The 24,169-nt window shown below is 38.3% G+C and overlaps 1 long non-coding RNA gene across 1 annotated transcript in view; it reads left to right on the top strand.

The window, feature by feature from the left end:
* LOC139076333 (uncharacterized) overlaps positions 1–24,169 on the top strand; it is a 78,302-nt gene that overhangs the window by 35,040 nt on the left and 19,093 nt on the right. Inside the window, exon 2 of the long non-coding RNA XR_011527796.1 lies at positions 21,980–22,220. This is a non-coding gene — a long non-coding RNA (uncharacterized lncRNA). The remainder of the gene's footprint in view (positions 1–21,979; positions 22,221–24,169) is intronic.

Genomic DNA, 24,169 nt, shown 5'->3' with positions numbered 1-24,169 from the left:
TACCGTTGGGACAGGGAGAGTGGTGGTAGGAGATGAGGTGAGAGAGGAAAGAAGGGGCTAGATTGTGTAAGATCTTGAAGGCCATTGAATTTTATTCTAAGCGAAATGAGGAGTCACGGAAAAATTTTGAGCAGAGAAGTGACGTGATGTGTTATAGTTTAACAGGATCACTCTGGCTGCTGTGTTTAGAGTCATTTATAAGGAAGGAAGCAGGAAGACTAGTTAGAATGCTATTACAATTACAGAAACAAGGAATGATGATGACGTGGAGCAGGATGATTGCAGCAGAGGTAGTGGGAAGTGAACAGATTCTGAATATGTGTTGAAGGTAGGGTCAAATTGCGTGTGTGGCATTAGATAAAGAGAAGAGTCAATGATTCCAAGGTTTTTGGTTTGAAAAACTGAGTAAGTGGACTTGCCGTTATGAATATGGCATTCTGGGAGGAAAAAAGTTTGTGGGGAAAGATGCGGGATACTAATCTTGAGATATCTAATAGACATCCAAACAGAGATGTTGAGTAGGTGATTTGATGTGAATCTGGAGTTCAGGGGAAAGCTCCACACTAAAGATGTCAATACAGGTGTTGTCAACATTTCATAAACCACAGGAATGGAAGACAGGATGAAGGATTAAGTATAGGTAGAGTAGACTAGAAGTCCAAGGACTGAGCCCTGGTGTACTCCAACATTCAAGATTGTGGAGGGATGAAGGACCAGCAGCTGAGAAGAAGCAACTACTGCAATAGGAGGAAAACCATGGAATACAATATATGTACTGGAAGACAAAGAAAGTGTCTCAAGAAGATGGAATGATCAGCAATGTAGAATGCAGCTCACAGGTCATGGAAGATAAGAGTTGGTTTTGCAAAAGGATTTAGCAAAAGGGAAGTCTCTAGTGACTTTGGGTAGAGTAATTTTATTAGGGTGGTATAGATGAAAGCCTGACTGGAACAGGCCTAAGAGAGAATAGGAGGAGGGAAACTAGAGAAAACTAGTATGAATAATCGAGTTTAGCTAAAGAAATAGATCAGTAGCTGAGAGAAGAACTGGAGTCTAGAGAGGAAATGGAGCCTATCTTACAATCCTTTGCAAAAATCAACTTTATGGAGGTGTAATTTGTATAACAATGAAATGTACCCATTTTGAATGTTCATTTTGATGAGTTTTGACAAACTTCTATTCCCATGAAACCACACCATAACTGAGATGGAAAACATTTATATCATCCCCCAAAGTCCCCCTGTGCCCCCGCCCAGTCAATCCCTCCACCATCGACACAGGCGACCACTAATCTGCTTCCTGTCACTATAAGTTATATTTGCCTTTTGTAGAATGTCATTTAAATGGAATCATACAGTATGTACTCTTTTGTGTCTGGATTTTTCTCTCAATAATATATTTTTTTAAGATTCTTCCATGTTATCAAGTGTATCATAGTGCATTCTTTTTGTTTCTGAGTAATGTTCTTTTGTGTGTGTATACCACAATTTGTTTATCTATTCACCTGATGATGGACATTTACATTCTTTCCAGTTTGAGACTATTGTGAATTTAGGTGCTATGAATATTTGTGTGGTCTTTGTGTGGACCTGTGTTTTCATTTCTATTGTATAAATGCTTTAGAAATGGAGTTGCTGGGTGAAATAGTGTCTGTATAACTTTATAAGAGACTGCCAGCTTGTTTCTAAAATAACTCTATGATATTCATACCAGAAGTATATAAGAGTTCCAGTTGCTCCATATTCTTCAAATGATTGGTATCATCAGTCTTTTCAATTTTAGCTAGTCTAGTGGGTATGTAGTGGGCATCTCACCGTGGTTTTCTATTTGTTCTTAAGGCTGTGTTGGCAATTTGGGATTTGCTAGGAATTTTTTCACTTCATTAAACTTGTCCAATTTATTGTTCTTATGTTATTCATAATATTCACTTACTTCCCTTTTAATGCCTGTGTGGTTTGTAGTAATGCCTTTGTCTCACTCCTGATATTGATATTTTGTGACTTCCCTCTTTTTTGTTGTCGTTGATGGTGATTAGTTTAGCTCAGGCCCTATCGAGTTCGTTTGGTGTTTTCAAGGAACCAACTTTCTTTTTCAGTTGAGATGTAATTGACATATAACATATTATTAGTGTCTGGTATACAACTTGACTCGATAGGTGTTTGTATTGGGAAATGATCACCACAATAAGTCTAGTTATCATCCATCACCAAACATAGTTACACATTTTTTTTTATGTGGTGAGAACTTTTAAGATTTACTTTCTTAGCAACTTTCAAATATACAGCACAGTATTATTAACTACAGTCGCCATGTTGTATATTACACCCCCATGACTCGTTTATTTTATAACTGGAAGTTTGTACCTTTTGGCCACATTTACCCATTTCACCCGCCTCCCATCCCCCGCCTCTAGTAACCATCAATCTGTTCTCTGTATCTATGAGCTCAGTTTTTTGTTTTTTAGATTCCACATATAAGTGAGATCATATGGTATTTGTCTTTCTCTGTCTGACTTATTTCACTTAACATAACGCCCTCCAGGTCTATCTATGTTGTCCCAAATGTCAAGATTTCCTTCTTTTTTATGGCTGAATAATATTCCTGTGTGTGTGTGTGTGTGTGTGTGTGTGTGTGTGTGTGTATACACCACATTTTCTTTACCTATTTATCCAGTGATGTCACTTAGGTTGTTTCCACAGCCTGGCTATTATAAATTATGCTGCAATGAACATGAGAGTGCATTTATGTTTTCAAGTTAGTATTTTTGTTTTCTTTGGATAAATACCCAGAAGTGGAATTGCTGAATCACATGGCAGTTTTATTTTTAATTTTTTTGAGGAACCTTCATACTGTTTTCCTTAGTGGCTGCACTAATTTGCGTTCCCACCAACAGTGCACAAAGGTTCTCTTTTCTCCACATCCTCTCTAACACTTACTATTTCCCGTCTTTTTGACAATAGCCATTCTGATAAATGTGAGGTAATATTTCATTGTGGTTTTAATTTGTATTTCCCTGATGATTAGTGACATTGGGCACCTTCTCACTTACCTGTTGGCCATTCGTATGTCTTCTTTGGAAGAATGTCCTCTGACCATTTTTAATTGAATTGTTGATTTCTTTGCTATTGAGTTGTATGAGTTCTTTATATATTTTGGATATTAACCCCTTATCAGATATATTGCAATTATTGTCTCCCTTTTCACTTTGTTATGGTTTCCTTTGCTGTGCAGAAGCTTTTCAGTTTGATGTAGTTCCATTTAATTATTTTTGCTTTCATTGCCTTTACTTTTGGTGTCAAATACGAAAAATTCAAGGAACCAACTTTTGACTTTGTTCATTTTCTTTATTGTGTGTTGGTTTTCTATTTTGTTGTATTATGTTTTAGATTTTCTTTCCTCATATGAGCATTTAAAATTATAGATTCCAGTCTAAGTACTAGTTAGCTGCATTCCACAAATTTTGATGTTTTCATTTTTATTCAATTTTAAAAAATTCTAATTTCTATTTTGATTTTTTCTTTGAACCCTGTATTTTTTTTTAAGATTTTATTTTTCCTTTTTCTCTCCAAAGCCCCCCAGTACATAGTTGTATATTCTTAATTGTGGGTCCTTCTAGTTGTGGCATGTGGGATGCTGCCTCAGTGTGGTTTGATGAGCAGGGCCATGTCTGCGTGCCCAGGATTCGAACCAATGAAACACTGGGCTGCCTGCGCCCAGGATTCGAACCAACGAAACACTGGGCCGCCTGCAGCGGAGCGCAAGAGCTTAACCACTCGGCCACAGGGCCAGCCCCTGAACCCTGTATTTTTTAAAAGTGTGCTCTTCACTTTGTTAAATGTAGAGATTTTCTGGATTCTTTCTAGAATTGGTATCTATTAAACGCAGTTGTGTTCAAAGAAAATATTCTGTATTATTTCAATCTTTTAAAATTTATTCAAACTTGTTTTATGGCCCAGCATATGGTATAATCTCATTAAATATTCCATTCTTCTAAAATGGAATGGAATGAAATGGAATGGAATGAAATATTCCATTATTCTAAAAATGTCAGTTAGGTCAAATTTTTAGTAGTGTTTCTAAGTCTTCTATATCCTTACTGATTTTCAGTCTTCTTTTCCTATCTATTACCAAGAAGCAGTGTTGAAATCTCTAACTACAATTGTGGATTTGTTAATTTTTCCCTTCAGCTCTATTAGTTTTTGCTTCACGCACATTGAAGTTCTGTTATTGGGTGCATATACTTTTAGGATTTTTATATCTTCATGGTGAATTAATCCTTTTGTCATTTGTTATTATTTGACTTTTCCATGAAGAATTTCCTTTTACATTTTTTGTAATGTAGATCTACTGTTGATGAATTTTCTCAACTTTGTTTGTCTCAAAAAGTTCTTATTTCACCTTCATTTAAAGGCTATTTTTACTGCATGTAGAAGTATAGGAATTATAATTTTTTTATCCTTTAAAAAATATGATTCCATTGTCTTCTGGCTTGCATAGTTTCTGATGAGAATTTGTGTATTATTTTTCTTCCTCTGTGCATAAGGTCTTTTTCTTTGGCTGCATTTAAGATGTTCTTTTTATCACTGATTTTTAGCAATTTGATTATTATATACCTTCGTGTGTTTTGTGTGTGTGTATGTTTATTCTGCTTGGAAGTTTCTGTGTTTCTTGAGTCAGTGGGTTTAGAGTTTTGGTCAAACTTGGAAATCTTTCAGCCGTTATTGCTCTCATTCCTTCTGAGACTATAATTACATGGCTATTAGACTGCTTGACATTATCCGAGAAGGCCCTGGTAATTTTATTCTTATATCTCTTAGTGTTTTGTTTTGGCTAAATTCTATTGTTTTGCCTTCAAGTTTACCAACCTTTTCTTTTGCAATGTCTAATCTGGTGTTCATTCCATTCAGTAAAATTTTCAATTACAAATATTGTATTTTTATCTCTAGGCATTCCATTAGGTTCATTTAAATAGCTTCCTTTTCTCTCTTCATTATGTTCATGTTTTCCAGTAAATATTTGTACATAATCATAATAGTTGCTTTAGCATCCTTGTCTACTAGTTCCATCCTTTCTGTTATTTCTGAGTTGGTGTCAATTCACAGATTTTCCCTCTGCTTATCGATCATATTTCCTGCCCCTTGGCATATCTGGTAATTTTTTATTGCATATTGGACATTGTGATACTATCTTATTGAATGTCTGGATTTTGTTGTCATCCTCTAAAGAGTATTGAAACTTTGTTTTAGCAAGCAGTTAAGGTTTTTGCAGATCAGTGTTGAAACCTGTTTTAAACTTCACTCAAGCAGGTATAGAATAGACTTCACTCTGGGGATAGTTCACCTTTATCACTAAGGCATAGTCCCTCTGGTAACTCTATTAAATTCCCTTGGACTTTGTTTATATCAAAATATGAATTATTTGTTGTACTATGCATCCTATCACTATAAAGATGTGTTTTTACTTTAGCTCTGTGAAATTGTCTTCTATTATTTTTAAGTTAATTTTGATTTTCCACTCCTTCCATTTTATGTTTTTTTTTTTTAACTCTTGTAAGGCAAATGTTGAAACTTTGGATCTTCCCTCCATGCTCTAAACTTTTATTTCACACTTGCCATCACACTTCTCTTTCCTTTGTGTTCTGGGAGAATTCCTTAGCTTAATCTTTGAAATTGCTAATTTGCTCTTCATCAGTATTTATTCTGCTATTCAGCCAATCTCTTGAGTTTCCTTCAAAGATTATTTTTTTTTTTTTCAGTTTTAAGATCTCTAATTGGTTCTTTGACCTAATATCTTTTTCTTACTCCATGGATATATCTTCTTGTATTCCTTTGAAAATATTAATTACCCTTTTGTAAAAGTTTTTTATTTGTTTATTAACTGTGTATCTTCAAGTGTTCTCCGATTTGTTGAGTTTGGTACTTTTGTCAGGGCATTTATTGATTCTAGGCTTATACTTCTTTCAGATTCCCTTCTTATTTTTATATGTATTCTCTTGTTTATTGTCATTACTTTCAGTTATTGTAGGGGACAAGTAAATTGTTCAGCTGGGTAGCATGTGCCAATAGCTCATCTTCTGACTGAGTGGGATTATCTCTTGCCCCAAGATATAACTAGACTCCCATGGGACTTCCCTATCTTTTGGACCTAAACACTCATATTTCTTACTCCAACCTCAGAAGCAAGTCTGCTGCTTATATCTTGTCTCAAGTAAGGGATGAATGGGCAGATAGAGAAAATCACTGTCATAGATGCTCTGAGTGTAGTGATCAGCTAACTCATCCTCTGGGCCCTGTTCCTTATATTTATTGCTTCTGCATTTGCAGTCTCCTAGACCCACTGCCAACTTATGCAAAAGTCTTCTCGCGTATAATTACAGAGTGATGTTTACTTCAATTAATTCATTCCTTGTTGCTTTCTATCTTTAAAGCACTTCTGAACAAATTTGTTCTACTGATAAAATTTTCTTGTTTTCTGGAGTGATTAAGGTTTCCTTAATTTTTTTGATGTTTCATAATCAATATTTGAATCTCTTCCATATTTTTGTTATCTCTTCTTCATATTTATTTGGTTACTTCTCTGTTTTCTTAGAAAAATTTTCCAGAACTTTATGTTCCATATTGTTGATTTCAAATAACCAACTCCCATCGTTGTTAATTTATTGATGTTCTGCTTTCCTGATTTCCTTAGTTTACTTTCTTAATATTTTGCTCATTTATTTTCCTTCTGTTTTATTTAATAATAAAAATATTGAAATTATTAGCTTGCCCTATATTTCAGTTTTAGCTATAGCTCACAATTTCTGATTTCTAAGATTATTTCTTAAATTATTTTCTAAATAATTTGTTATGACAGTTTGACTGTTAAGTCAAATAGGAAATGGGAGGGCTTTGTAATTCCTAATTACTAAGGTTTTAAAAAAGCTTTTGTTTTTCTTTCTGGAAATCTCATCAAATATCTTGTTGTGTATCATTGATTCTGATTAAGTTTGTGCTCATCTATGTATCAAGTGATGTGCTCATCTCTGTGCTAATTATTATGGTTAGAGTGATGAGAAATAAGACAATCAGACCTGGCATAAAACATATGACTGATAATAGGAGATAGGATGTTCCTCAAAGACCATCTAGAGTGCTGCTTGAATGGGGAAAGAGAAGAATATATTCTGATCAGCAACCAAAAAGATCCACTAGAGTAGACATCTGTTTTCCTTCCTTATTTTATTAATAATGTCATAATGAAAAGTTAATGGCAGCTACATTATCTTAGCAAACACTACTAATGATAAAAAAGTTATAACAAAAATAATCTTCTATTTCCCTAGGAACTCAGTTTTAAAACTTGTTTTGTCCTTATACCATCTGTATGAAATAATTAGGATTCATATTATTGTTCTTATATTGCAGATATGGAAACTGAGGCTCATGGAAATGAAATAACTTCTTTAATGTTCCACACATAGTTTTTTTTGTAACTATTTCCAGGGCTAGCCAAGACAGCATAGTTTCCAACTGCAAATTCAACTAAATGCCATTTGTCTTCTTTATCTACACACCAACAAGTTGTTCTCATTTTAAAATTGCCATATAATTTTTGGTGCCAATTACCCTATTTTGAATTGCTACCAAAATAACCTATCATTTTCGCTATATGATTACTTTTTCTTAGGGGCAAATTATATATAGCCTTAACCTCATAATTCTGGTTAGGCTGATGTGGGTAAATAATATGATTTTTTTTCAATACCATATTTGAAAATGCTGTTGCATTGTTTATAGCTTTTCTTTTGTGTTATTCTCTGTTTTATAGGTTTAATAGTTTAAAATCTCATTATTTTTTTAACCAATTTATTAAGGTTGCATTCATATTTGCTAAAATAGTGCTTTCTATTATCTCACAAGTAGTAACAGTATTTATTCTTTAAAATTATGATTCCCTAGATTTCTACCATTTAGTAAGGGCAAGAATTTTTTCAGCTGAAACTTTCAAGCAAGATGCATGCTTGGTTTTTAATACTTTGATGTTACAGTGATAGAGCAATTTTCACTAAGGAGTAGATGCTTTAACTCTCTTCTTTAGGCCTTAATTTTTTTCCTGTACTGAGCTACACTGTCATCTATAGTAGCTGGAATTTTCAGTAGTTTGAGAAACTGTTTTGCAGTTGGCATAAAAGTTAAAATCATTCATTACAAACAAAGATTCATGATTTGATGCTCATGTTTTAGCTTAACACCATGACCAGGATTATTTAGTTTTCTATTTAATGGATCCTAGCCAAACTTAAAATAGCAAAGACTAAATTAATGTCTTGGAAATAGTTCCTATTTTATCATATAAGTTCTGATCACATGAGACTCTCTTCTTCCTCTGAGAAATGTCAGAATGTATTTTATTTCATCTGGCTCAGAAAATCGATATTTGGAGTATCATAAACTTATAAAATCCCTAATAACATGGAAGGAGTTGGGAATATGGGACTGAGCATCAATCTTGAAAAATGGTTCCTACTCAACTTTTTAATTTTATTAGAAGAGATGTCTATCTCTTAAGCTTTCTATATGTAAAAAGAGCAACATGATACAGTACAAAGATCACTGGGTTGGAGTTTGGAAGCTTCTAGCTCTAGCATGAGCCGTAGCATGAGGCAGTTGTGAAACATTGGGTTGCACAGTTGGTTTCTCTGAGCTTGTTTTCTTATGTATTTATAGGAATAATAATACTTGCCTGACCTTAAAAAGTAGTCGAGAGAATCAAATGAGATAATATATTAGGAAGATGCTTTGGGAACTAAGAAACGGAATGCAACGTGGTAGCTTCGTGCAGGCATCTGCGCTGCAGGCCTAAGTATAAACAAAGCTCCATCAGCCCATCCTGGAAGGGAGAAAGGGGAGAACACAGGAAAGAAGAGGCCCTTTCTTTAAAAAAATTCTTTTCATCTGATGTGTAGGTTGGATTGGTAGAGGGGCGCCCTATTTCTACACCGCGGAGGAGTGCCTCATTACGGCCACGTAGTGCTCATTTCCGGTACTTTCACTCTTGCTTCTATGGAGCGATATTTTGAGAATTCTCGAGGGCTTGCTCGTGGTTCTGACCTTCCAAATGGTGGTACATCTTCTTGATATTTTAATTGTGATTGTTGCATATATAATGTAATTTCTTATGCTGATTTTTGAAGCATTTAAAATATTTTTCTCTTCCGATTTCATTGTTATATTTATGATTACTTTCAATAAACATATCAATTATTTCAAACAGTTATCATTTGGAAGATTCATTCAGATTAATTATCTTAGTAACTTCATTATGGAAACATTTATATAGCACTTAAGGCACAAATAATTACTGAGTACTGAGAATATAAGTCAAATAAGATAGAGTCTTCAGGCAACCTTATATTCAAGTCAGGAAAATAGACACCCACACAACTAACTCTAATAGAGTGTGGTAGGAGTTAATGGGTAGTGATATAAATAGAGTAGACTGCTCTAGCTTGGACTGGACACCAATGTACTCTTTAAAAAAAAAATTTGATGCCCAAAGGTAGGGTGAAAAGACCTGACATTTAAACATATCAAGTAATCCTTCTATTTATCTCTAGCAGAGTTCACAAACTGGTGGCTGTAGGCTTGATTTGGCTTGCGCATGTGTTTGTTTTGGCCCACAGACTATTTTAAAAATTTGAGCCAACATGAAAACATTAGGAGATTTCACACAAAAGTCCAAATTTCCTAGTTTCTCTTGAAAAATTGTAAAGCTTTGCCAACATTAGCCCTGCCTTCGTGTATAACGACAGTCACCTGGAGATGAGTAGAAGCTGCTTGCCTTAAATAGGCCAACTGCTTTCAAGTTCACCAGTAGCTGTGCCACTTCACCCACCCCTCTGATTCTCATTTCTGAAACACTTAGGTTGGTTCCGACCTCAGGGCTGATCTCTAAGCTGGAACTTTCTTCCCTCTTGTACTTATTGGCTCAATTCATTCAGGCCTCTGGGTAAAGGTCACCTCATCTTAGAGGCTTTCGCTGACCTGCCTGCCTGCCTGAAAGACACACTCATCATTCTCCCTTTATCCTACGTCACTGTTCTTTGAGGCACTTACTGCCATGTGGCATGTTATATATTTTTTATGTGTTTACTTGTTTGTTAAATATGCCTCTCTGATGGAACATATGCTTTGTGAAAGCAGGGCCTTTGCTCTGTTTACTGTGATTTTCCTACCAGCTATTGCAGTGCCTGGCCCAGACCAGCACTCAATAAATGAGTGTGGAATGAACACTGTTCTTGCAGTTTTGCTAAATATCTGAGCATGCAGGGGTGGAGATCAGGGGAAATGGGTCTCTGATATGCCCAGGTTTCAAAAACCAAAACCAAAGTCTAACATAACTTGAATCATTAAAACTTTATCTATCTGAAACTTTGTATACACAACATCTATGTATTATACATGACACCTAAAATACAGAAAAATTTTAAAATCTGTGTTACGGATGATAATGGCCATGAGAAGCTGTTCTCCGAGTCTGATTACCTGAACAGGGAATAAAGAACTGTTTGACCGTGAGTGCTACAAAGTCAAGAGGCTGTGGTACGCGCATGATTTGGGACGTACAATTCAATTTGGATCAAGCTGAAATTCTGAGCATTTTGTGGTCTCTCTGTGACATCTGACAATATAACTGTCTTAGCGGTGTATTGTGCGGTTTTATTTCAGGTCATATTAAAACCACGAAGTCATGGAGGTGTGAGGGTGGGGAAAGGGAGGGAGATAATAACACATCTCCTGGCTTTTTGTCTCTGAATTCTCATACTTCCCGTAGAGCTCTGCATTGGAAGTAAAAATCTGTCGGGAGTACCAGGGGAAACAATCGAAGAAACTTTTGACAAGATCGATGAGAAGGAAATGGGGGAGGGGATATTTTGAGTCCAGATCAGTTTTACCACAATGTAAAAATAAGCTCCTGTAATCCCTGTGTCCTCACTGTGCCCTCAGCGAATGACACAAACATGGAAAGATTTATCTAATTCAGCGGGTCTCCCACTGTTAGGAGAGATATTGGAGAACGTGAGTTTCACTGGGAAACTCTATGAACTTGGCTTTTCACCAGCCTGACCTGTGTGGTACGTGTGTGTGTGTATGTACATGTGTATATGTGTGTGTGCGTGTGTTTCTCAAACAGTTGAGAGATAGTTCATTTTGTTCCTTGGCAGATCTGCCTCATTCCCATTTGTTACCACTTACTCTTCTTTCCTCTTTTCTTACAACTCAAAGAAAAAGCATAAACTCACTGACCATGATTTCTTCCCCATTTATGACTTAATGGCTCCTCAACTGTGCTTTTCTCTCTGTTTTATAATAAATAATAGTAAGGCATTTTCATTTATCCAGAAAATGTTTATTGAGTACCTACTAGTTCTAAGCACTAAAGATACACAGTGAAACAGTAGATGAAGCTTTTTGGAAACTTTCTAAGATCTGAGTAAGTTCCATGGAGAATTTTTACAGATACTGGTTGAAAAATCCATCAAAGAAATACATTGAGAAAAAGTAAACAAATGATGTTCCTTTCCTGCAAAAGATAGAGAATCCTGGTGTTCTGTGGAAAACCTTGCTTTAAGCTGTGTAGGGAGGTACGTATGCCAATGGGTCTCCATCGAAATAACTACAAATTCTAACACCCGGGAAGAATGTCTGAGAAGATGCTTGGACCAGATGTTTCATGACATATGCATAAACAGCACATAGGAACATGCTCATCTATTTCATTAGCCTTTTTTCTTCAGGCAGAGATGCCTAACCCAAAGATATAGGGGAGGTTATGCCAACATTGTATAGAAAATTCTCAGCCTCTCTTGATGCCTAAAAATAAAACTATAAACACTATTTTGGAGACCAGCTGAATCGGTGGCCCCCTGGATATTTAAGGGACATTTTAATCAGCAAGTTATTGAGATGATAGCATGTATTGTTTTTAGCTGACTTCTGTGGCAGAAAGTGGGTAGGAAGAAGCCACAGTACTGTAGGAAAGTTAATGCCGTTCAATATTTCCCACATTCTTTTAAACCAAGGTTGGAGCAGTAATTCCAGGAGCAGGAATACTTGTTTTTTGGAAGAGATTTCTTTACTCCTCTGTTGGCTCCATAAGTGGACCCTGTCAGTGTATTTCACGGGAGTTGTGAATATGGAAGTCATAAAATGCGCTGCTAGGCCATGCTACCTTTGGGGAGTCAGAAAAGCTCCTGGGAGCACAGCGGCTAGGTAACCCTTTCTGCATGTCAATCTAGTCTCTGGACAACTGGGATGGGACAACTAGGAAAAGGGAAGTTCTGACATTTGATTTTCCAATTAACTTCGTTAATAAGAAAACTCTTGTTTCCATACTTGGAGTTGAAAATATTTCCAAGAAGTCTGCTTACCTTCATTAGCGAATACTGTTTAGAAGCCATAATGGAGCCTTTGCTGAAGGTTGAGAATCTGGCCCCATTGGACGTTGTGAATTCCCTGCACCCGTATGGTGAGGATCATAACCGTGTTCTAAATGCACAGCACAGGACGTTCCACACATGTTGGATTTTGGACTAAATCGCTAATACAGACTTGTGTGCTGCCTTTTTGAGTGCTAATAATTAAGCTTCTGGGTAACTGTGTGTACCTGCACTGCAGACCCTCAGCCTCAAGCATTTTGAGAAGAAAGAGACTCTCAGGGAAGTTATTTGCCGAGTTACACAACTAGTAAGTGACAAAGGAATGATTCAAACCCAAAGCCTTAAAGATTAACAAATCAAAACAATGCCATTTTATAGATGAATAAAATGAGACCCAGAGAAGGGAGGTGAGTCATTCAAGGCCACACAACAGATTAAAGGCAGAGATAGTGCAGGCCTCTGGCTCCCAGGCAAGTCTTTCCATCACATCGTACATCTGGCTGTGGGCACAGCCCACTAGAGTCTCCAGAGCAGACTTGGGACAAAGGCAGTTCCCCACCACTTCAGCTACAGCGCAAACAGAACCTGGTCACTGCTTTGGGGAAGGTTTTTTTGTTCATAGCTATCATTTATTTGACCTCCTACGGTGACCAGATTGTACCAGGTTGTTTACTTCTGTGATCCTCACAACAACCCTATGAGGTGGTATTATCATTATATTCACTTTACAGATGGGTAAACTGAATCCAAGCTCCGTTAAAGAACTTGCTCAAGGTCGCACAGGTGGAAAGAGACTGAGCTGGGATCCAAACGTTGGTCAGTGGGGTTTGAACCTATCCCCTTTCCACAACACACAGTGTCCTCCACTGTTGCTTCTGCGGGGAGGGGGGAACAGTGCCCTGTGCAAACATCTCCTCTTGCCCAGCCCCAGAGATCACTGCCATGCTTGGCCAGCTGCCTGGCACCTGCAAGCTTGGAGCCAGCTGCAGCTTGACTTTGCAGGCATCAGAGGCTGGGCTGGGTGGGCATGTCACTCCCAACTGTGTGAATGAAGGTTTGATTTGCCTTAGCTCACCATTGGGTGGAGTCCACTTTGGGCAGAACACTTAGTGGCTGAATAAACACTCAGAGCATCTTGGAAAGGCTGCAGGGGCTGGTGGTTTGACACTGATTTTGGCTGTTTGGAGAGGTGCCACTGAAAGCCAGCTTTGACCACTGGTGTGCTGTTGAAAGACCTTGCCTTCTTAGCCTCTCACTGTCCTAGTTTCCTTGGAGGTCAACTGAGGACAAACAAATCCTGTTATTTCTGCTGAGTTTCTCTTCTCCATGCTGAGGACAGAGGCAGGAGACGCCTCTGAAATACTGGACAAAATAAACTCAGTGCAGGCAAAATGGAAGAGGCTGTTTCAGAATCTCACACCTGGGCTGCTGATAGAGACGCACAACCCTGGGAACAGATGGAGGAAACTTTCTCTTTTCTATTCTTGGAGTTGTCCTGTTAGGAGAGCTGTTTCATTTTATCACCTCAAGGACTGGGATAGAGGCCTTGGGAAGCTTATGCTGTGGGTGTCCTCCTTGGCTCTGACTTGGCTCTCTGAAGGGCATGATTGTATGACCGTGAGCCTGAGAAGAGTGCAGAAGAGTGGAAGTTAGTATGTGATTGTGAATGCTGCTGTGTTCGTGCTGGAGGTACTAGGACAGGAGGAGTGTTCCCAGTGGGTCAAAACAGCCCATTACATGGAGGAAATTGGGGAAGCTCTGTAAATTACTCGAACTTAGAGCTAGCGTGTCAACATCAGGGACTAATTCATAGTATTTTTTCATTAGTCTGTATAAAGATCTAAACTATGTGCATATGAAAACTCACAGGAGATCCCAAAACTAACCTAGAAAAATGTCTTTGATATAGTAAATGTTCTTTGAGTATGTAAAATCAATTTTTCTTTGTCTGACTGAATGAGGCATTTGGAGATTCAAGATGGTTGGTGGGATAATAAAGTACCGTTGTGTCTTCACTGAAGTAATGAACAGGAGACAAAGAGGATACCATCTATGATGGGCATATGGAAGTCCTTTTCTGCTAAAAATATCCCAAAGGAGAGCCATCTCTGGAGCTTGAGACCTGCACCGTTGACTTTTAAAATAGTCTCTTTTTCTACTCCTTGTTGATTTCTACCCAAATAAAATAATCACACTTGAGTAAATTATTTCTCACACTGTGTCTCACAGAGAACACTGCAATTATTGTGGAGCTGAAAAATTACTGACAGACATGGGGGACATTTGCTCTAAGTAGCCTGGAATGGTGTCTAAACAGTTCAGTGACTTTGTGTGATTAATGAGCATATGGGAGTCAACAGTAGAGGCAGAGTTCTGAGTTCAATTTCTCGCTAATGAGCAAGGAATGGGGACTAGCTTACATGTAGGCAGTTGAATTAGGGTCTGGATAATGTAGGCCTAAATAAGCTATGTCTCCTTCTTCAATTATGTGCCAACTTAGCCCTTTTTTATTGAGTGAATATTTGGGTGAGGGTAAGGAAAAATAGCATTAAAATAAAAGCTGAAGACTTCTTGGAAAATAAAAACCAGATATTTACAGGGCTGACAGCTACCTCCTCTCATCTTTCAAGGGTTCAGCTTAAATAACTATAAATAACCACTCTCCCTGCCAGGAGGCCTTCCTTGACTTGTCTAAAATGTTAGTCCCTGCTCTTATAATTTCATAGCTCCCTGGGCTTTTCTTTGCAATATTAACCACAACTGTAATTCTATAGTCACTTGTGTAATTATTTGTTTAATATCTCTCTCAAGACCCTGCAGATAGGGACTGTGTTTTCTTCTCCTCTGTATTGCCAGCTCCTATCACTATGTCTGGATTATAGTAGGAATTTCATGTTACCTATAGAATGAATGAATTACTAGCTCCTTCACAACGGCTGCTAAATTTTGTTGTACTAACCTCGTTCTTCACACATTAAGATTGAAGCATTCAGAGAGATATTGGTCTGATCAACTGAGTATCTTTCAAAGGCTAGAACTTTCTCTAGATGAACTCCTGAAATTAAGGATACATTTTTCTGAAATGAATTCCGGATTTCCAGATGACAGTGCCTACTTACAGCTGTTTTACAGCACTGAGCTGCTCAGCTGTACTGGGTTCATATTTTTGGAAGGGAATTACCACATCAAAATGAGATTCCTCCTCTCTCCCTTGTCAACAATCCTCTGTATTTCCTCATACTCAAGATTTACGAAAATACTTTTGGGGAGGATTATCAGAGTCGTGGAAACCAAAGAATGATGAGTCTGTCTTATGGACTGTGACTAAAGAGTCTTCACTGGAGTTCAAGGTTTAGGTCATTTCCACGGCCCTGACTTCCTGTAAGCAAGGGTGTTGGTTCTTAATGTGGGTACCAGATCTATAGTGAAAAGTTTTCTTGGAATCTTTGAAACTGCTTTTTTTGCTAATTCAAGGGAAGGTTTTCAAAATAAATGTCAAAGAGCTGTAAGTCAACAAAGAAGAAAGTCATAAAATTGATAAACTGAAGAAAACTGTGATTTCCCTCCCTGCTCCCTTTCAGGACATTGAAAACAAGGTTTTGAAGGCAAGTTGTTAAAATCAGGTGAGGGTGCAAACTTTGACCTTCCTATCTGGTCTAACTTTGTGTTTTCTCAAAAAGCATTTCTAACTCTGCAGAGCCAATATGGGTGAGAGGAAACTGCTTAGGGTTTTACACAGTGCCCTATTGGAAGCATTTGCCTTGCATAGCCTCACAGTGTGCCCCTATGGAGGGCAATATTTGTCATATGTAGACTAGTGAAGTGTTTTTCCACACCTGAGATGACGGCAGAATGTTACTCTGAAAACGTCAATATTTTTCACCTCTGTTTCTATCTGGTTGACTTTAAAACATCAGTCTTCCGGGAGCCGGCCCCGTGGCCAAGTGTTAAGTTTGCGAGACCTGCTTCGGTGGCCCAGGGTTTCACCAGTTCGGATCCCGGGTATGGACATGGCACTGCTCATCAGGCCGTGTTGAGGCAGCGTCCACATACCACATCTAGAAAGACCCACATCTAAAATATACAACTATGTACTGGGGGGATTTGTGGAGAAAGAGCAGAAAAAAAAAGAAAAAAAGATTGGCAACAGTTGTTAGCTCGGGTGCCACTCTGTAAGAAAAAAAACAAAAACAAAAACAAAATCAGTCTTCCAGACAGAAAGCTGTTCACTCTGCCGTGGCAGAAGTGCGCAGATCCCTTCCATGCCGCATGAAACGCTTTGTTGTTGACATGATGAAGTGAGATATAATACAGTAGACTGGCACAGATTCTAGTTCTGGTTTTGACACTTTCTCATCTTAGCCTTCCTATTCTCTGAGTTTGGGGTATATAGTCATGTGTTGCTTGATGACAGAGATACATTCTGAGAAATGCATCACTAGGTGATTTTGTCATTGTGCAAACATTGTAAAGTACTTACACAAACCTAGATGGTAGAGTTTACTACACACCTAGGCTGTATGGTACTAATCCTATGCGACCACTGTCGTGTACATGGCCCATCCTTGACTAAAACGTTGTTATGTGGCACGTGACCATAATCTTGTTAAGCCTTAATTTACTTATCTGGGAAAATGGATGAACTCAATAGGCCATCTAGTTTGATCTTTAGAAGACTTGTGTTGTGTGAGTCCCTGATGGTCAGGTAAGTGGATGATCAGATTCTTACTGAATGTGGCTAAAAATACCCTGTCACTCTAGGTACCAAGGCCCGGTAATTTCAGCTGTGCCATCAAGGCGTTTCGTATACTCTTTCACAGTCTTTTCTCACTTTTGGTGAACAAGACATAAAAAGGAGGAAAAAATATTTGGGGCAGAAGAATATATAGTTTGCTTACATTTGCCTTTTATAGTCTACTCTAACATATCTCAAATAGTACTATTTTATACCACTCAGACAATTTAAATACAATTCAAACAACTTAAATTGTTTAAACAATTTATTAAACAATTATTTATCAAATTTATTATAATGTAATATAAATTATTATAAATTTATTTATTAAGTTAAATTATTAAACAATTTAAATTTTTAGTAATTTTAATAATTCTAGACATTTCACCCATTTAAGTACATTTTCCAATATCCTAAGTTTTTTCTTAGCCTGTCTATTCTGTTAGACTTTTAAAAACTTACTCATTTGCACACAACAGTTTCTAAATTACAATATGAACTCTACTACTGCTAATAAATAGTTCTAGAATCTTTTGTCTTAAAATACATCCCACTGGGGGTGTCCAGAAAATTACTCTTTCTTTTTAAAGTTTGAAAGACAATAGACAAACATGAGTGTTATACAGTCATGCTCCATGTAACCATGTTTTGGTCAATGATGGACAGTAACAATGTTTTGGTCAACGATATACACTGGTGGTCCCATAGATTAGTACCATATAGTCTAAGTGTGTAGTAGGCTACCATTTAGATTTGTGTAAGGACACTCTATGATGTTCGCACAATGACAAAATCACCTAACGATGCATTTCGTAGAACGTATCCTCCCCGTTAAGTGACGCGTGATTGTGTTGACAAAGGTAGGGGAGGTCTTTAGCCTCTCTTTAGAGAGGTCACTTTAGAAAGGTCCCCTTTGTTATTTGCAGCAACTTGCGCTCATTTGAAAACTAAAACTCAAATTTGGTTGAGCCTCAAGATTGTGTTTCTAAAGACTCAGAACTTGATCTTGTTTCATAGGTTAACAATTTAAAGAGAGAGAAAGAACGCTATTAGGTCTACAGAGGTGGATGTGTGCAGATCCCCCCTTTCATACAGCAAGCAGAGAAGGCTGTTTCAAGAGAGCAGAGAGTGCCTTACTTGCCCCCAACCCAGTCCCATGCTTAGACCCCAGCAAGTGCCTGTGCCTGTCCTCCAAAGGCTTTCAGGACTATCACTCCTCAGTGACACGTGGCCCTACCAATAAGTGTCCTCTCTTGTAGTGTGCACTTGATGTAGTGACATTGTACTCTCCCAGGTCAGTCTTAAGTTGCCCAGGGTGAGAGAATAACATTTCTTGTGTGAATGAGACCACTCTTAGCACTCTTCCCACAGGCTCTTCTAATCCTCCCTATTGGTGGTAGTATGTGAAAGGCAGGGGGACAGCCAACATTGAAAAAGATCATATTGCAGGAATGCAGAGATTATGGCCTAAAGAATGCAGAAGAAGACGTGGTTGGAAGATGTGTCATTCTATGGTTAGTCTCCAAAATTCTGAACGGTAAATTTAACACGACCAGAAAACAAATTATTGTCCACATTCGCCTACATACTCTGGGTAAGACTTGTATTTGTGATCAGCATCCATGAACCAGGCACAGAAACAACCTTAGAGAGAGTCATTGGAAGCCAGTGTTCCCATGGTTATGATGTAATCAGCATCAAATAGATGCGGGGGCAAGATCTGTCTTGTTTCCATACATGCAGGCTCTGGAGAGCCATGGTATTGTGAATAATAACAATCTGGCTACTTTTTGTCTCATGGTAGAAGACATGAAATTAGGCAGCAAGGGGCATAAATGACAGTAAAGAATCTAAAGACATAGTTCCAGGACTGGAACAGGAAGAGGTGGCGCCTGGATACCACGTGAGCTGACTGGACAACAAAGTGCGTAAGGAATGCTTCTCTACCCATTACTTCAAATCTTTACTGATAAATCACTATATCTCATGCGGACCTATGATTTTGTAATTTTTTTATTGAGGTTAAATTCAAATAAGAGTAACTATTTTGAAGTGGACAATTCAGCAGCATTTAGTACTTTCACAGTGTTGTGCAACCATCACTTCTAACTCCAAAATGTTATCACACCAAAAGGAAACCTTGTACCCGCTAAGTAGTCACTCCCCATTCTTCTCTTTTCCCAGCCCCTGGTAACCATTAATCTGCTTTCTATCTCTATGGATTTCCCTATTCTCACTCTCTCATGTAAATGGAATCATATAATATGTGGCCTTTTGTATTTAGCTTCTTTCACTTAGCGTGTTTTTGAGGTTCATCCACGTTGTAGCATGTGTCAGCAATTCATTCCTTTTTATACCTGAATAATATTTTGCTATATGGATTTACCACATTTTGTTTATGCATTCATCAATTGATGGACATTTGGGTTGTTTCTACCTTTTGGCTGTCGTGAATAGTGCTGCTATGAACATTCATGTACAAGTTTTTGTTTGAATACTTGTTTTCAATTCTATTGGATATACACCAAGGAGTGGAATTGCTGGATTGTGTGGTAATCCTATGTTGAATCATTTGAGGAGAGTTTTCCAAAGCAGCTGCACCATTTTATATTCACACTAGCAGTGTATAAGGGTTCCAATTTCTTTACATTTTTACCAACACTTGTTATTTTCCATTATTTTTGATTGTAGCCATTCTAGTGAATGTAAAGTGGTATCTCATTGTGGTTTTGATTTACTGTAGTATATTTTTAATCAAATTATTTATTTAAACATGGACCCAGTAAAAATGTTTGCCCAAGGCCCCACCACCCCTAGGAGCAATTCAAAACATCTCCTCAGAGATCTAATTAAGGAACAGACTTTCCCTTCTTCATTTCTTGAAATTCTTAGCTTGAGAGTAATTCATGTGTTGGATAACATAGATAAGAGTATTACACGTGTGTTACATTTTGAAAGCATGTTTTGGGATACTTGGGCGTTTGTTAGAAATGCAGAATCAGAATTCATAGTTGAACAGGATCCCCAGGTTATTCCTATGCACGTTTAAGGTTGAGAGGTTTTGAGAACTTCCTGTCTTTTTGAGGAGGGAGACAATAAGTCCACACCAGAAAAATATTTACAGGTGTAACAGGTAAAGTTCAAGCTAAATAAGATAGAGGTGCAGTATGTAGCACTAGGGCGGTGGTTCTCAAACTTGTCTGCCCACTGGGAACCTCTGAGAATTTTAAAATATTTGTATACCTGGGTTCCACCCCTGAAGAGATTCTGGTTTAATGGGTCCTGGGTGGAGCCTACCAGCAGGACTTTTAAAAAACTCCACAGGTGATTCTAATGCACAGTTTTGAGAACTATCTGTATGGATAGTATTAGCTGAGCTAATCTAGAAAGAATTCATAGAGATGGTGATTCTCAAAGCTGTCATTCCAAAGTGGGAAGGTGCAAGACTTTGCCCTGAGGGCAGAGAGGCAGAGGAGTGGCTAGTGTTGCTGGAGAGAATTCATCCATCTGTGGAAGGCCGCGAAGGCTTTAACTAGAGTTTTAATATTGAAGGCAATTGGGAACTCTTGGAGGAGCGTGAGAAGACGGCCAGGTGACTTTCATTGCTGTTTGGAGGAGTGGACTCTGAAGACAGGGAAGTTGTAATAATACAGGGTATGACCTGTATTATTTGGCTTTGTCAGTAAGGTCGAAAAGAAAGAGTCAGAAGACAGTAATAAATAAGGTTCCCTCAAGGTTTAGGTATGTGATTATAACTCGTTAGTAGTTCTCTACTTAAAGTTTCTGCTAATTCAGGAAAGGATTGAGTATTCTAAGAATCTATTAAAAAAAACATTCTAAGTGCGTGGTTGCCTCAGGAAACTTTTTACGTCTATAAAAGGTATACATTTACTGATAATTATCCTCCAGAGTCTTTAACATCAACAGTTCCACACTTTCCTTTATTCAGATTTTCATTTATTTAACAAATATTTATTGAGCGTGCGCTTAGGATGTTACAGAGGCGATTCAAGAACCAGAAGTGTGTTTGGAGTGGATCTGTCATCCTCAATAGAGGCAGTACACTCTATGGTGGATTTTTGAAACTTTGGGGGTTTTGTTGGTTGTTGCCGTGATTGGGGTAAACTAGTGGCTCGTGGTGGAGGCCAAGGATGTTGTGACCTGCTATTCCCAGTAAAGTCCTACACAATGAAGAATGATCTCATGCCCACACAACTTTCTAATGGTTCGGACATTCGTGTGGCTGGAAACCCTGTTTATAATTACCCAAGATTAGAGTCTAACTCAAATATATATATATATAAATTATCTAACCTTAGAACCTAAACACAAATATTTGTACACACACATACACACACAAATACTTCTTGATAGTTTTAATAAATATGAGACTTTTCCGAGAATGGTCCTACTGCACTTATTGAGGGAAGATAGTACTTCATTTTATTTAGTCCTCTACCAAGAATTCTTCACTATTTTGGAAAATGACATGACTGATGGCAATACTGAACCTGGCGTTTGAGTCTTTATCAGTCTAATTTTCTAACTGCCATATTTGCAATAATTCTACATATAGGTATATTGAAGGGTAATTTTTGAAAGTACTTTTAATCATGACTTTCATTCAGCTAGAAGACGAGCCCGTGTGATGGTTAATCTTATGTGTCATCTTGACTCAGCTAAGGGATGTCCAGATATCTGGTAAAACATTATTTCTGGATGTGCCTGTGAGGGTGTTTCTGGAAGAGATTAACATTTGGATTGGTTGACTGAGTAAAGAAAACCACCCTCACCAATGAGGATGAACATCATCCAATCTGTTGCAGGCCTGAGTAGAAGAAGAAGGTGGAGGAAGGGCAAATTCACTCTCTGCCTGAGCTGAGACATCTGTCTTCTCCTGCCCTGGGACATTGGCACTCTCGGTTCTTGGGCTTTCCGACAGACTAGAAGTTATACCATCAGCCCTGATTCTCAGACCTTCAGATTTTGACTGAAATCACCATGAGCTTTCCTGGTTCTTCAGCTTGCAGATTTCAGATCATGGGACTTCGTGGCCTCCATAACCACGTGAGCCAATTCCTATAATAAATCTCTCGTGTATATTTATATATATCCTGTTGGTTTTGTTTCTTTAGAGAACCTTGACTAATACAGCGTGTTAAAGATTTATGTGTAACTCATCAATTAATAGAGTGCTTAGATAAATTTGCAAACACAAATAAATGCAAAACTGATCAATATCTACAGGGAAATAATCAATTGTACTCTACTAGACACATTTTGCCTTTCTATGAACAAGAAGCATTTGCAGAACTGCCATTTTCTTTTACAGTGTACAGCCTTGTTAGCTCAAGAGCAATGAATGAAAAGTGGAGATAACTTAGAAAAGTGTGCTAAACACAGCACTCAGTAATCCACGCTTTTTTTTTTGCCCGTTTCACAGCCTCAGCTTTTCCTGATGTAGTCATCTGACTTTATGTCTTCTAGAGGAGCCACGCTTGAACATTTACTAGCAAAATGCATGTCTTTTTAAATTATAAATTATTTTCTTTTTACTTATATTATAATTAAAAGATATTAATTATTTAGAAATATGTGTGCAGGTAAATTATATTAGCTATGGAGTTCATTTAGAATACTAAATGAGATGTTAGAAAATATTTGTTATAAAAAGGGACATTGAGTCTGATCAAGTTGAGGACCACTGGACTAAATAATCTTGAAGGACCCTTGTAACTTTGCGGTCCTGAGATTCTCCTGAGTCTAGAGTGGAGATTGAGAACTTGAGCTCTCAGAAGCAAAGGTCATTGGTTTGAATCTAGGCTGTTCCACTTCCAGGGTTATAATCTTGGGGAGGTTTCTTATAACTTGTTCATGCCTCATTTCCTCATCTGTAAAACTGCATAATAATGTCAAACACCTCATCCAGTAGCTGTGAGGATTAAATCAGTTGATCCACATGTATCTCTTAGAATGGAGCCTCGCATAGTGAGGACCCAAGGGAAGGCTTGTATGCTTCCCCATCTCTCGGACAAGCTCTATCTGGGTGGTGAACATGATGGTCCCAGCAGTCCCAGGCTCCCTGCCTATGGGTTCAGCAAGCCCAGACATTGGTACAACCATTCTAGGAAGGGCTGCGACTGCCTCCACTTGGTACAGCCTCATCTGTGAACACTGGAGCTGGAGCCAGGCTGTTCTCTAGTTGACCAGGCCTGGACCCATGGCTACTCGTGTGACAGAGGTTGGGAGGGTCAGCAACACCTGACCCACATGAAGGAGGTTCCCCACAAGAAATAGGGGTTCTGTTCCTAGAAGAAGGGGCAAGGGATGCTGAACTGTCCTTGCCACCCTGCATTAGCCTGAGGGGCTGAAGGCTACTCAGTTCTCCATGCAGAGGTGGGGCCATGGCTGCTACCCTTGCCCTTACCCCTGACCTACTACCAGTCTATTTTCACTGAGAAGCTGGAGTGATGCTTCTTAAATGTGGTTCCAATTTTAACTCCTCTGCTTAAAACATTCCAGAGGCTGCCCATCTGCTATGGTCTGAATGTCTGTGTCCCCACAAAATTCCTATGTTGAAATCCTAATCCCCAAGGTGATGGTACTAGGAAGTGGGGCCTTTGGGAAGTCATGGGGTCATAAGGGTGGAGCACTTATGTACGGGGTTAGCACCCTTATAAAAGAGGCCTCAGAGAGATCCCTTGCCTCCTCCACCATGTGAGGCTATAATGAGAAACCTGTGACTAACAAGGCCCTCACTTAACCATGCTGGCATCCTGATCTTGGACGCCAAACTTCCAGAACTGTAAGAAATAAATTTTTGTTGTTTATAAGCCACCCAGTCTGTGGTACTTTGTTATAGCAGCCTGAATTGACTAAGACACCATGGAACTCAGGGTAAAAGCCAAAGGAAACTTATCACGGCTCTTTATCGGATCCTGTATGCCATGCTCCCAGCCCCATCCCATTCTGACCCATCTCCACCCATCATTCATCCCAGTTCCTTCTCTCCTGCC

Source organism: Equus przewalskii, chromosome 16, assembly GCF_037783145.1.
Source record: "Equus przewalskii isolate Varuska chromosome 16, EquPr2, whole genome shotgun sequence".
NCBI lineage: Eukaryota > Metazoa > Chordata > Mammalia > Perissodactyla > Equidae > Equus > Equus przewalskii.
This window is presented reverse-complemented; position numbering and strand designations above follow the sequence as displayed.